Source organism: Pyxicephalus adspersus, chromosome W, assembly GCF_032062135.1.
Source record: "Pyxicephalus adspersus chromosome W, UCB_Pads_2.0, whole genome shotgun sequence".
Lineage (NCBI taxonomy): Eukaryota > Metazoa > Chordata > Amphibia > Anura > Pyxicephalidae > Pyxicephalus > Pyxicephalus adspersus.
In genome coordinates, this window is record NC_092870.1 from 3,729,744 (window position 1) to 3,743,003 (window position 13,260).

Below are 13,260 nucleotides of genomic sequence, written 5' to 3' on the forward strand. Positions count from 1 at the left end.
TCCAAGTCTACCATAAAGAGAGGACTGCATGAAAGTAAATACAGAGGGTGCACTGCAAGGTGCAAGCCACTCATAAGCCTCAAGAATAGAAAGCCTAGATTGGACTTTGCTAAAAAAAAACATCTAAAAAAGCCAGCAGTCTTTAAAAAAGATTCTTTGGGCAGATGAAACCAAGATTAACCTTTACCAGAATGATGGCAAGAAAAAGGCGTGGAACAGCCCATGATCCAAAGCATACCACATCATCTGTAAAACATGGCGGAGGCAGTGTGATAGCTTGGGCGTGCATGGCTGCCAGTGGCACTGGGACACTAGTGTTTATCCATGATGTGACACAGGACAGAAGCAGCCAAATGAATTCTGAGGTGTTCAGAGACACAGACCCTGATTTATGAATCCTCTCCAAGCTTTGAGAGAATACACTTTCATCCGTGAAGCTGGGTAATCCAGCAAACCTGGAATGGATCTGGTCCAGGATTCAAAACGTTTGCTAGCAAATAACAAATGATTTTAAAAATTCATTCAATGTTTTCTGGATCACCCAGCTTCACCTCTGAAAGTGTATTCTCTCCAGCCTTGGAGAGCTTTCATAAATCAGGCCCAAACTGTCTGCTCAAATCCAGCTAAATGCAGTTAAATTGATTGGGAGGCGTTTCATAATACAGATGGACAATGACCCAAAACATATAGCCAAAGCAACCCAGGAGTTTATTAAAGCAAAGAAGTCAAATATTCTTGAATGGCCAAGTCAGTCACTTGATCTGAACCCAATTGAGCATGCATTTCACTTGTTGAAAACTAAACTTCGGACAGAAAGGCCCACAAACAAACAGCAACTGAAAGCCGCGGCAGTAAAGGCCTGGCAGAGCATTAAAAAGGAAGAAACCCAGCATCTGGTGATGTCCATGAGTACAAGACTACAGGCTGTCATTGCCAGCAAAGGGTTTTCAACCAAGTATTAGAAATGAACATTTTATTTTCAGTTTTTTAATTTGTCCAATTACTTTTCAGCCCCTGAAATGAAGTGATGGTGTAAAAAAAGGCTTTAGTTCCTCACATTTTTATGCAATCTTTTTGTTCAACCCACTGAATTAAAGCCAAAACTCTGCAGTTCAACGGCATCTGAGTTGTTTCACTTAATATTAATTGTGGTAATGTACAGAACCAAAATTAGAAAAATGTTGTCTCTGTCCAAATATTCATGGACCTAACTGTACTTCTCTCACTGCAAGAAAGTGATTGTCGAGGATCAGGCATAAAATGTGTATACATTTGTGTTGTTGATCAGGGTAAAATATTCCCTGTGGGATACCCTGTGGAGGGTAACCTGTGGGATGGAGGAATAATTGGGGGACAAACATAAGTATATATAATGTGATAGTGAAAAGGTGTGAGAAGACCGGAAATGTATACTGTAAGTAAGACATGGCTGGAAGAGCACTAGGGACTCAAAATGCTAAAGAATCTTCCTGCGAAATTAATTTTCATAGAAGTAATCATGATGGTAAGGGAATACCAATGGGAACATCCACACGTCCTATGCCCACCCAGCATCTGCTTTCCCAAAGCTCACATACCGGGGACGCAGATGCAGGGCATTGCTGGAGGGCGCCACGGGCACGTGGGGACCAGGTACGCTTTCCAATTCTATTTAAAATTCCATCCCGAGTGTGGCTCAGGGTTACCGTTTTTGTTACAGAAAAATAACCCCAAGCCACCCTGGGGAATACTGCCAGGGAGATTGATAGACTTATACTGGCAGTGTGGGATAAGGATAGATGATTGGGATGTGTCATGGTTATCCTGGTTAAATCCTGCTAACTGGTTAAGTGGAATATTCAGGACCTTGCTCAAACCAATCCTCGCCATTTTATTTTTTGTCACTCTGTGTTATGTCATATTAGGATCCTTTTTGTTATCTTTAAAAAATGTACATCACAAAAAGGGACTCCAATTATGTACATAAGAACAAAGTATTCAGTTCTCTGACCTCCAAATGCTGAATGGTTTTGCTCAGGGCAGGACATCCAAAACAGGCACTATGTCGAAAGTAGGTGTTTGGTCTGAATGACTAAAAGGGGTAAAGAGAAGGAAAATTATTTTTTCATAGACTCCATCTTGTTTGTAGCCTCTTTTTTTGTAGCAGAAACATCCATGAGAAATATATATTAGGAAATCTAATTGCATTATGGGGGGTGAATATCCTGAATATCTGGTTGAGTTTCATCTACCGTGTTTCCCCGATGATAAGGCAGGGCCATCAAATAAGACAGCCCCCCCTTTTTAGGGAAAAATGAAAAATAATGAACAATAACTGTGTACTGTAGTCTTCTTCATGGGTAAATAAGGCATCCCCCTGAAAATAAGCCCTAGAGCATATTTTGGTCTTCCAAAAAAAATAAGACAGTGTCTTATCATCGGGGAAACAGGGTATATGTCTATTCACAAAAGTGTCAATAAGAACATTGACAAAGGAAATAGTCACATGAGGGGTTAGAGGAGATTGCCCGGACATCAGGGCCATAAATTGTGTAGGACCATCAATCTCTTAGCATTCCTAAAGGGTTACTTTTCACTTCAACCTTTCATTACTTTTCTGTACCATCTACCGACCTTTGAATAAATAACACCATCTTTTCTAAATAAATTAGAACAGCAACTCTATACATATACTGGAGTCTGTTCTTATACGATCGTAATATTAACCTAACAGCTGACAGTTCTTAAAGAAATGGATACATTTTTCCTTGACAATAAAGCTAAGAAACTTTTAGTGTGTCCTTTTGTATATATTGCCAGTATACACTCCCTAGGAAGGGTTAGCTAGCTTGTGCATGTGTGTGAATGTATGTAAAGTTTTGATCTCTGTATGCTTTGTTGCCTCTTTCTGTAACTCTGAATACTTTGGTTTACGCACCATTTATTGTTGAGTAAAAGCATATAAATACAAAAAAAGTTGTGTTCCTTGGATTTTACTGGAGAACCAGATTTTTCTGGAGAACCAGAACTAACAGTTAGCTGCACAAAAACATAGCTCGTGGTCAGTATCCAAAGCAAAACATTTGGTGCTCGTCCAAGATGTTGGTGTGTAAGAAAATGACAATTAGTCATGTTTACTTGATTAAAATTAATGATTTTTTTTAATAAAAAGCTAGAATGTTGACAGTTCATTTTGGATATGATGGCATTGGTTATGTTCAAAGCAATAATAATGCCACTTTGGTGTTTTTTTATTCTAATATATGATTGCTAATCTTTTTGAAGGTTGTAGACCTTCATACTTCATAATAGATGCTTTCTGTGTTTTTTTCCTATTTTTCTTATTAAATATTCATGGTAATCTGTGATGTTGAAATTAAGCCTGTTCATAGCCTACCAGGGATTGGTTCTCCTGGGATGTGACTGCTGACTTTGCTGCTGTCCTAGTTGTCTGTCTCCATTACAATTCTGTGTGAGAACTCCTCTGCTCCCTCTTTTCACTTACCTAGGATGTTTCTGTAAGTATGGATTTTGTATGTATTTATACTAATTAATGTTTATAAAGGTTATTGTGATTAGTGTTGTTGTTGGAATTCAGGACGTCCTAATGTTTGAATTCGGGTGGACCCGACCCGAATTTTGCTGGATTCGAAGCCCCAAATTTTAAGCCCCTCCCACAATGCCTAGGGACCTCCCCCATGATGCCTAGGGCCTCCCAATAACAGCAGGAATGCTCCCCTCCATGTTTGTTGTGGCAGGAAGCCGATTGGCTGTCTGTCACTGCATGCCACACAGGCAGCCATTGGCCTATATAAGGCCAGGGTGTGCCTGCATTTACCACTCCTGACAGAGATTTTCTAGCATCAAAACCTTTCTGTGCTGCTTGGCCACACCAGGCAGAAGACGTAGTGGAGTACATGACCCAGCCTGGGTTAGGTGATTGTACCCCATCTTCATCCCAGTCCCAGACACAGGCCTTACAGGTGTCCCAAACAGTCCATGATACACCTGTTCCTCCTAGTTCTTCATCAGCGGCTGGAAAGTCATGTGTACAGCAGTATGTAGAGAAGTCCCACCGAGGTGTTGGAGAGGCAGAGCTACAAGCATTCCTTCAAGAAGCTCAGTTGTTTCAGTCATCTGACGAAGAGAGTAAGTTCACAGGCTTTCCCCCCACTTACTTTTCTCCAGAACACTCTGAGCCAGACGAGCCAATTCAAACTGGCTCCAAAAGGCCGCTGCTTCCTTTTGGCACATATGGGGAAATTGTCTCTTCTGATGATGATGATGTCCTTGATCCGACATGGGGCGAACAAGGAGATCATCATAGGCAGGAAGAAGAGGAGGAGGAAGAGGAGGAAGAAGAGAAGGAGGAGGTTGCAGAGCGCCATCGAAGGGGGAGAGGGGGGAAGAGGGTAAAAGCTGCCCACACTCTGCATTCTTCAAGTACCAGTGAGACAAGTCATAGACATAAATCGTCGGAAGATGTCACCACAGCTATGCCTCAACAACCGCGGACCGCCATGACGAGCACCAGCTCCAGAGCACCTTTCGGCCCAGCTAGATGTTCGCCAGTGTGGGCATTTTTTAATGTCCATAGTGATGACAACACTATGGTCATCTGTAAACTGTGTGCTCAATACTTGAAACGAGGCAAAAACCCAAACAAACTTGGAACAAGTTGCATGAGCACTCATTTAAAAAGCCACCACCCAGTAACCTGGCGGGAACACCTGGTCAAAGCACGGAGCTCTGTGCGACCACTTCCGCCCAAGAAGCAAGCTCAAACTGCTCGATCTTCCTCTGCTGCCTTTCCTCCTTCTGCCACCAAAGTTACCGGTGCTGCTGCCAGCAATTTGAGTGGGGAATGTAGCTGACCATTACCTTTTTCAGGCTCCACCAGCGGTGGGCATGAGCTCCAACGCAGATCGGCTGCTGTTTGTCGCATTGCTAGCAGTCAAGACCAGGCATCATTGCCATCCCCCACAACTTCTACCCCATCGTCTAATCTTTCTTTGGTTAGCATTACCAGCATCCAACCTTCGATCCCCCAGATGCTGGAGTGCAAGAGGAAATATGGCCCAAATGACCCCAAAACAAAGCTAATCAATGCGGCAATTGCACAGCTGATTGCGTTAGAGCCCCACCCTTACCGGCTGGTGGACTCCAATGCGTTCCGTTACGCATTCCTCTGCGAGAACCCACAGTACGTTATGCCTAAGCGACAGTATTTTGCAGAAAAATGTGCTTTGCATGAACATGTGCAGAGCAATGTGTCCATGGCCCTGCAGCACTCTGGCAAGTTTCTGGCAAAGGTGCACCTGACAAGCGACAGTTGGTCGAGCAAGCATGGAGTGGGAAGATATATTTCCTATACAGCTCACTAGGTAACTTTGGTGGCATCAGGGGAAGATGCAGCTGCAGCAAGGCCTGCATACCTACCTCCGCCCAGAGCACATCGCCATGCAATTTCCTCCTCAACCTCCACTTCCACCTCCTCCTTTGACTCTTGTGCCTCAACCTCTTCCTCCAGGGACACTTTGCCGTGGAGACCCAGCACCTCCCATTCATCAGCATCTGTTCACCGCCAGCAACAACCTGCAGTTTGCTATTTCGGTGCACAATTCAGATGTTGCCACGCAGTCCTGAGGTTGCGAAGCCTAGGTTCCCTCAGCCACACGGGCGCAGCCATTCTAAGTGCCTTGCGGGAGCAGGAGGACATATGGCTAACTCCCAACAGACTTCAGCCAGGCAAGGTCGTGTGTGACAATGGGGCCAATCTGCTGGCATCCCTGCGTTGTGGGAAACTCTACCAAGAAGTGCTTGTAAGGGACTTGTGCTCAGCCTTTCCGGCTGGCAGCAGCAGCAGCAGCAGCAGCAGCGATCCCTATGGCAGTTCCACCAGCCATGGGAGCCAAACAACTGCTTTAAGCGGCATGGATGGCAGCAGCAGTAGGGGTCGTCTAAGCCAAACTATGCAGGCTTTTTTTCAGCGGAAGCAAGCTGCCAGTCGTGCACCAATTGCCATTGACACTCAGCAGTGGTACTCAGTCATGGTGCAGGAATACCTTAGCTCTGAATGGGACATCTGTAACCTGCAAAGCCAGGACCCCCTGGGCTACTGGGTATCCAAGCTTGAGCAGCGGCTGGAGCTGGCAGAAGATGCCATTCAGATCCTTGCCTGCCCAGCCGCAAGTGTGTTATCTGAAAGAGAGTTCAGTGCAGCTGGGGGCGTACTAAGTGACAAACAGATTTGGCTCTCCTAAGAAAATGTCGACCGAATCACTTTTATTAAAATGAATAAGGCTTGGATCGGCAATGACTTCAACACCCCCTCTGCAGAGTGTACTGATTAGTCGTGATAGATAGCAAGTGGGATTAGAATTCAATATCTGTATTTTTTTTTTTACAGAAATAAAGAAAATTTTATGGGTTTTTGGATAGATACTAAGTGCTATCAGAATGAAATATCTGTATTTTTTATGGATAAATATAGACATTTTTCTGGCTTTTGTGATATATTACAAGAGGTATAATTTAGTATACCTCTTGCAAATTTCTGAAAAAAAATACAGATATTTTATTATGATAGCACTTGGTATCTATCCTAAAACCCAAAATTCAGTATTTCTCTCCAAAAAATACAGATATTTCATTCTGATCCCACTTTGCTATATATCTCCAAATCCATAAAAAATTCTATATTTCTCTTCCAAAAATCTAGATATTTAATTCTGATAGCACTTGGTATCGATCCAAAAGACCATAAAATTCATCATAAAATTTTATATTTCCCTACAGAAAAGACAGATCTTTAGTTCTGTAGCATAAACAATTATATATTTTTCTCCAAAAAATACAGATATTTTATTCTGATAGCACTTGGTATGTATCCTAGAACCCATAAAATTGTATGTATTTATGTGAAACATATACAGATATAAAATACAAACTGTGATAGCACTTGCTAGATATCCACAAATGATAAAAAATGTATGTATTTCCCCACGGATTCCACCAAGTCCGTTCCCTTTTATGTGGTTTCACTAGATAGTAGGTATGGAAAGTGTGATTTTCGTTAATCCATTCATGTCTCAATTAGCTACAGCTTCTACACTGTCCATAGTGGTGATGGCCTCAACCTCCAATGTGGTCCACACTCCATCACAGGGCCCACCACCTCCTCCTCCTCCTGCTGTAAATGATGCTGCCACCTGCCCAGTACCAAACTCTAGATGCCAGATACTAATGTCGTCCACACTCCGTCTCAGGGCCCACAGCCTTCGAATCATGCTGTTACTGCTGCTGCCTGCCTAGTACCCAACTCTAGATGCCAATTACTAATGTCGTCCACACTCCGTCTCAGTGCTAAATGCCTCCTCCTCATGCTGTTACTGCTGCTGCCCAGTACCCAACTCTATATGCCAGTTACTAATGCCGTCCACACTCCGTCTCAGAGCTCAGCGCCTCCTCCTCCTGCTGTAAATGATGCTGCCACCTGCCCAGTACCGAACTCTAGATGCCAGATACTAATGCCGTCCACACTTCGTATCAGAGCCCACGGCCTCCTCCTCCTCTTGCTGTAACTGATGCTGCCACCTGCCCAGTACCCGACTGTAGATGCCAGATACTAATGCCATCCACACTCTGTCTCAGAGCCTACCACCTCCTCCTCCTGCTGTAAATGATGCTGCCACCTGCCCAGTACCCGACTGTAGATGGCAGATACTAATGCCGTGCACGCTCTGTCTCAGAGCCCACCGCCTCCTCCTCCTCCTGCTGTAAATGATGCTGCCGCCTGCCCAGTGCCGAACTCTAGATGCCAGATACTAATGTCGTCCACACTTCGTCTCAGGGGCCACCGCCTCCTCCTTTTCCTGCTGTAAATGATGCTGCCGCCTGCCCAGTACCGAACTCCAGATGCCAGATACTAATGTCGTCCACACTTCGTCTCAGGGCCCACCGCCTTCGAATCATGCTGTTACTGCTGCTGCCTGAAAGGATCTGCTTCTACTTCTAGTTCCTCAAATGCACCCTGACTTCTCCTTCACCCACAGAGACAGACATCTGGAGAGATACCCCAATAACACATACACACAGTATGGTCTTAGGAAAATTCTCTAATCTTTATTTGACAAGGCGGTCTTTTTATACACATAGGTATACAAGGGGTTGTCGTTATTCACGTACAGATGTTTACGTTTTGGCCATATATAATGTTATTTGATACATTGCAAGGCATAGAAGGCATAAATTGCATTCCAAAGAATTTAGAATTTTCGCCATCTGGTTACAATTAAACTGAGTAGATAGAAAAAGAAATACAACTCCTTATACAAGTATATGGCTCACATTAGCTCTAGCTATACAGTCATGTAACAACACTTATTTAACCCTTCACTGCCTGCCTAGTACCCAACTCTATATGCCAATTACTGATGTGGTCCACACTCCGTCTCAGTGCTAAATGCCTCCTCCTCAGGCTGTTACTGCTGCTGCCCAGTACCCAGCTCTTGATGCCAGTTACTAATGCCATCCACACTCGGTCTCAGAGCCACCACCTCTTCCTCCTGCTGTTACTGCTGCCGCCTTCCCAGTACCCAGTACCCAGCTGTAGATGCCAGTTAACAAGGCTGTCCATGCTGCATTTTAGAAAGTTACAGCTAGCAGATAGGAAAAGGCAGTCCCCTACAAAGCAATGTCTCCACTAGCTACAGCTTATACACTGTCCATATAGGTGATGGCCTCAACCACTAATGCTATCTTTGCTCCGTCTCAGAGCCCACCGCCTCCTCCTGCCAGTACCCAGCTCTAGATGCCAGTTAACAATGCCATCCACACTTCTCAGGGCCCACCGCCTCCTCCTCCTGCTGTCACTGATGCTGCCGCCTGCCCAGTACCCAACTCTAGATGCCAGTTACTAGTGCCGTCCAAACTTCGTCTCAGGGCCCACCGCCTCCTTCTTCTGCTGTTACTGATGCTGCCGCCTGCCGAGTACCCTACTCTAGATGCCAGTTACTAATGCCATCCACACTTTGTTCCAGACCCCACCACCTCTTCCTCCTGCTGTTACTGCTGCCGCCAGCCCAGTACCCAGCTGTAGATGCCCGTTAACAATGCTGTCCATGCCGCATTTTACAAAGTTACAGCTAGCAGATAGGAAAAAGCAGCAGACACAGCAATGTCTCCAGTAGCTAAAGCTTCTACACTCACTGTCCATATAGGTGATGGCTTCAAACAATAATGCCGTCCTTGCTCCGTCTCAGGGCCTACTGCCTCCTCCTCCCAGTACCCATCTCTAGATGCCAATTAACAATGCCATCCACACTACTCAGGGCCCACCGCCTACTCTTCCTGCTATTACTGCTGCTGCCTGCCCACTGTCCAGTACCCAGCTCTGGATGCCAGACTAGACTCAAGCTCAACAGGATTTTCTTTCCCCACTGATTCCACCAAGCCCCGTTTCCTTTCATGTGCTTTCACTCGATAGCAGGCCCTGAGACGGAGTGTGGAAGGCATTAGTAACTGGCATCTAGAGCTGGGTGTAGTGCATCTTTACTGACACCCCGAAGTGTGTAATCTGAAATTTGTGATTGAATGTAGAAGGCCACGTCTTCTGCTTCATCCATCGGTACCACGCTTTATCGGACTGAATTGCTGTGTATGTTACCCCGGAACTGGGAAGTGGGACAGCAGTCCCTCTGTATATGTTGGGGGGATGAGATGAGAGACACCGGTATATTTAACGGGAACCGAGAGGAAAATACAGGAAAATACTGCAGAATGATGAGTTTTGGACTGAGAAGCAGCTGAAAGGGAAGGGTGAGATGTCATTTGCAAACGACACATTGGGGGATCTCTGGGTGAAATGCACAATGCCATAATTTAACGCCAAGTGCATCATTACAGAACTGACCACCACCTTGTACGGTTCTATTTCCTGACCCGTGTTTCTTTGGAGTTCATAGAGAGCGTGCTGGCCAATTTCCAACATAGACCTCAGCCCGACGTTGTCATCATCAACTCGTGCACATAGGATGTTATCAGGTATCATGAGCAATCACTGCAAATGTACAAAACCAACCTGGACCACCTGTCTATTCGGCTCACCGAGGTGCTGAGCCCCAAATGTCTGGTGATATGCAACATGTCCATGTCTGTTGGATTCAAAGCTGGTGAAGTGCTAGAGTACCCAATTCCTAATGTGCGTTGGGACATCATAGAAGGGAATTTCTACAGCGCCACACTGGCAGATTTCCACCAATTGGATGTGACTGACATGCACTTCCACTTACGCTTCAAGCTGCGCTGCAGGGTTAAAGATGCCACCCACTCAAATCAGCTGGCTCATCGGACGTATACCTGCATTCTGATGGCTCATATTGAATAAGCCTGAGACGTGCAGTAGGAACAGCAGGAAGAGGAGGCGATGGGCTCTAAGACGGAGCGTGGACAGCATTGGTAACTGGCATCTAGAGCTGGGTACTGGGCCCAGTGGGCCCTGAGACAGAGCAAGGACAGCATTACAGCTTGAGGCCATCATCCTTTATTGACAATGTAGAAGGTGTAGCTATTGGGATGAATGAGATTCCCATTGTCCCTACAGTGGCGGTGGGCCCTGAGACGTAGTATGGATGGCTGTGTTACTCCTGCTCTTACTGCTGCCGCCTGCCCACTGCCCAGTTCCCAGCTCTAGATGCCAGACTAGACTCAAGCTCAACAGGGTGTTCTTTCCCCGCTGATTCCGCCAAGTCCGTTCCCTTTCATGTGGTTTCGCTACATAGTAGGTAGGGACAGATTGGAATCTCATTCATCCATTCATGTCTCCAATAGCTACAGCTTCTACACTGTCCATATGGATGATGTCCTCAACCTCTAATGCCCTCCTTGCTCCTTCTCAGGGCCCACTGCCTCCTCCTCATGCTGTAACTGATGCAGCCTGCCCAGTACCCAGTTCTGGATGCCAGTTACCAATGCTGTCCACGATCCGTCTCAGGGCCCACAGCCTCCTCCACCTGCTGTTGCCACCTGTCAGTACTTCATTCATAAATATGGCATTACAGCCATCTAGGTGGCATTGATGATTCACTACACCCAGCCCTAGATGCCAGTTACCAATGCGGTCCCCGCTCCGTCTCAGTGCCCACCGCCTCCTCCTCCTGCTGCTGCTGCCACCTGTCACTTGTAACTTATAACAGAGCTGTCTAGCTGGCTAATTTTTTAACTGAAAGACCCCCCTCAGACCTCTGCCTGTACTCTGAAGCCTGTGTATGGCTTGTAACGGAAACCTGGTGGCTAATTTTTGGACCAGAGGAACATCCTTGTGTCCCTCTGCCTGGAGACCGTATAAAATCCGGCATGTTCCCTTGACCGCCCCATAAAATGGCCTTGCCAGCAATAGAAAAAAGACTTCATTTTTTTTTTTTACTTGTACAGTGTTGTGCAGAGATGGGAGAGTCTTAACATGTCTTTTTAAATGTATTTATAGGCTGTAGAAGCTCTACACAGTCCAGAAAAACCCAATTTTTCCCCCATTGACTTTAATAGAGTTCAAATTCGATGTTCGATCACCCGAATAAGTATGCATTATTTGACCGAATAGCGGTCGAATCGAATAGTGAGCTATTCGACCAACACTAATTGTGATGTGATATATCTTGAAAATTTGTCATTATAGGTCTCGTTTCCTTAAGAAGCAGTTCAATTTTATGGATAATTTAGAACTGTGTCAAAGTTGTCTTCTAAAAGAACACATTGGAGTGAAATTCAGTTCTTCTCTGTTCTGGTTGTACGCTTGTCACCACTTATAGGCTTTTTTTTTTTTTGTTTGATTAAATAGATTCTAGCCGAAAGGATGTCAAACTTAGGGTATTGAACATGAAACCCTGTTGACTCAAAACAACATAATCTTTTTAACGCTTTGGAAAAAAATCAGTCTAGCTTCCAGGGTCTTCGTTCCTGAGGATTACATTTTTGACTGATTGTGTATTAGAAAGCATGTGCTTTTTATCTCTTTGATAGCTCTGTTAGGTCTATCCTGCACCAAAGCAGCCTTCACCTTTTTTCATTTGTTCTGTGAAAAAAATAGTTTTAATTAGTTTATTTGTCTCCTCCACTGACTATCCACTTCATTGGGTACACCTTGCTAGTACCAGATCTGACCCCGTTTTGTCTTTAGAACTGCCATACTCCTTTGTGACACAGAGCTGGAAACATTCCTCAGGAAATTCTGGTCTATATTGAAACAATAGCATTACACAGTTATAGATTTGTTGGCTGCAAATACATGAAGCCAATCTCCTGCTCTATTCATACCCTAAAAATGCTGTATTAAGATCTGATGACTGGATGTCATTTGAGTGAACTAATTGTCACGTTCACACAAGTAGTTTAAGATGAATCTGATTTAGCAGATTAACTAAATTTGAAGAAGTGACTATCAGAAGGGTACACTTTGGTCATAAACAGATGCACATGGTAAGCAACACTATTAACCCCCCTAGTGTTCGATTCTGTCCGTATTTTCATGCAAAAAGCGTTACATTTTTTTGCATGGAAATTTATTTTACATTGTAGGCCTATAATTCTTATGTAGGCATAACTTACCAATATGTCCAATATTTAATAATAAACTTTAAATAAAAAACAAAAATCTGGTAAAAAAATTTAAAAAATACAGAAACCTGTAATATAACTGTACAGTAGCATGTATAATATATATAAATATGTATATTATATAAAGATTTCATTGTATTGGACTCAATACAGCTATTTTGTATTGAATCCAATACAAAAGTATTTGAATTTCCCGGCGCTCCTCTGGCCCACACCGACGTCACCGGGAAACCTCGGAGATTGTCTCTGCAGTCGCCAGCTGAAGATTGAAGGAAGAAGACGTGTCCTGAGGACCTGCAGGGACCAGCAAGATGCCAATGGAACAAGGTAAGTGGTTTTTAGCGGCCCCGAGTGTGATTCGGGATTACCGCTTTTAGCATGTAAAATCCACGTTTACAAACTTCTCATCTCCTGTCAATGCAGCTGTATGAATTAAAGCCACAAGTGCCCACCTTTAACTGACAGAAGCAGCACGTGTTGTGGTCTCTTACTACTTAGTAACCCATCTGCTTAAACTTTCAATGAGTTACTATTGAGAATTGCCACACACTTGTAATTTTCCCTTTTTCAGACCATTCCCTGTAAGCCCTAGAGAAGATGGGGGGTAAGAATCACAGCAGCGCACCTGGCACCAATTGTCAAGCTATGTTTAAGGTCGCATTTAAAATA